Consider the following 2,504-nt stretch of genomic DNA (forward strand, 5'->3'; position numbering starts at 1 on the left):
GTTATTCAATGTTTTGACTACTTCGGGATACATTTGTTGCCAAGCTTTCACTTTAGAGTCTATGATTAGTTGATGCTGATGCAGGACAAATACAAGCAAAATAACAGGCCTAGCCATATTTGTAGATTCATCCGTTTGTAAGGCATAACTACAGTTCTACAGGTGAGATTAAAGCAGACTTCATGTCTGCACACAAATCTTTAATATGACATTATTGTTAAAAAGTGGCACCATGATTTTTTACTTCTTATCCAGCAGATATTCAGCAGTGTCAAATGTGTATGGCTTTTTGTAAAGTTTTTAGCCATTGTGTACGTTTCTCCAGCCAATGTCATACAATAACTTACACTTCAGTACACTTCAGTAGCTTTCTCTTATAGTTTCTTTGGAGTTGATTCTTCCTACAAAGAATTCTGCAATATACTAATTTCATCTTTTTAGCATTTTTAGACATAGTTGTAGGTTGAATAAGTAATCTTATTCTTTTTTAAACCAATGATCCATTGTTTAAAAAACATATAAATTGGTTTATTGAACTTATTAAATTCTAAAAGAAGCTATAGTTAAATTTAAAAATTTAGAAGTTTTGAGAAAATATTTAAAACATTATTGCATAAGAATACTTGTTTATAATCTGGCACAAAGAAAATAACAGGATTTTATAACAGTTGCACAATATGATGGTTGCTAAGATTACAGAAGGTATAACCAAAAAAGTAAATTAATTCCTAAACAAATATTCATACCCTAAACCTACCACCTTAGGAAATTCTAAAAAATTCAAGAATAGATATACTGCACCATTCGATTAACAGCAGTGATGATCTCATCATACATCATGTAGCTCTGCACACTTGTGAGAATGAAAAGGTTATAATAGCTGAGTATTGTGAAAATAGTTTGATCTCGAAGACTTCCCTGTGCTTAGGCAACAGGGATACAGCCATACACAAGTACTGTCCCTGCCCTCAAGGAGCAACCTAAAAAAGTTAACCAACCAACCAATTACACAATTACTAATTTGATTACAATGTGAGAAGTGCTATGACAACATTCAAGTGGAAGACCCAATGTACCGGAGTTGAAAGCATCAAAGGATTCCTTGAGAAACCCTTTGTTGAGACTGTCTTCAGTGACTGACATTTGATCAGTAATTGAGTCCTTTAACTTCCTTTCCATTTTGATTGCCATCATTATATCAGGCCTCATAAATTCATGTCTGGACTACTGTAAAAGAACCTCCTAAATGGTCTCTCTGCCTTCACATTTCACCATTTCTACAACCCATCCTGTATCCTGCAGCCAGATTAAATTTCCTAAAAGACTTGTACTAGAATGTTGCTATAATTTAGTATGGTAAAAAGTGTGCGATGAATTTAACCAAAAGTCAGTAGAAAAGTGGTGAAGAATGTTGACTGAGTTGATGAGAATCCATACACTAGAAGTGGGGTTAGTTAGTTGGTAAAATAACCAATTCTATAAACATGATCTGAAAATGTGACTCATCATCAGGAAGAGCCAATCTTAAACATGGTTTAAAAAAAAAAAATAGAAAACAAAGGATGACTAAATACCAGGACAAACTAAAGGTCAGTAATGACTGAACTCTAAGGAAAAAAATTGGAAAGCAGGATTATTAAATATAACCATAGCTTGGAAATATAATCAGTGGAGAAATAGTCTCCCTACTCAGCACAAAGGTATACATCATATCAGGAATAATTCATCTGGTTCAACACTGGTTTAGATAAAATAAACCTAAATATTTAATTCCCTGCTACCAACAGTTCTGCAACAATCTAGTTTCTCACCTACTCCTTCAAGAATGGAGTCATAAATAAGAAAAAATACATCTTCCAATAAATACAAAGTAATATATGCCACTAGGTAAAGTAACAAAATCAAGAATTGTTAGCCTGCAAAGTACCAGACTCCTGGATGTTACCTAACAAGCTGCTCTACAATTAAGACTGGCCTAAAACAATCAAACCAGTCTTAACCTTGTGATGCTGATCCCTATCATGTTCTGAATTAACAGTTGCAGACCATGATTATACCAAACCTCCTCCATACATAAGTATATGAAAAACATTGTGTAGCTCAAATTTTACAAATCAAAAAAGTAAAAACCCTTACAAAAAACCTTCAACTCTCTCATACAAGTACAGGTGTTAAATATAGGTGATTTTTGCCTAGAAGAAATAATAATGGCTCTACCTCAAAAGGAGTTGGTTGCTGGTTTAAAATAATAAGGCCCATGGAAGCATGGTAAGAGGATAAGTGCAGTGGTTCATACAGGAAACCCAAGAAAGAGCTAAACAGTGGACAGATGTCTTCAGAGACCATGAGGCATTCAGTTTCCTTTATGAACAGATTAAGGGACTTAGGTTAAGTATAACCCTTAAGTTTCTCCATAAAAGGAGGCTATGTCTGTGTTTTGTGGACTATTATTTGAAAAACAATTTCACATATAAATCAAAACCAACATTTACTGAGTACCCAGC

This window comes from Pteropus medius, unplaced genomic scaffold (genome assembly GCF_902729225.1).
Source record: "Pteropus medius unplaced genomic scaffold, Ma_sr-lr_union100, whole genome shotgun sequence".
Lineage (NCBI taxonomy): Eukaryota > Metazoa > Chordata > Mammalia > Chiroptera > Pteropodidae > Pteropus > Pteropus medius.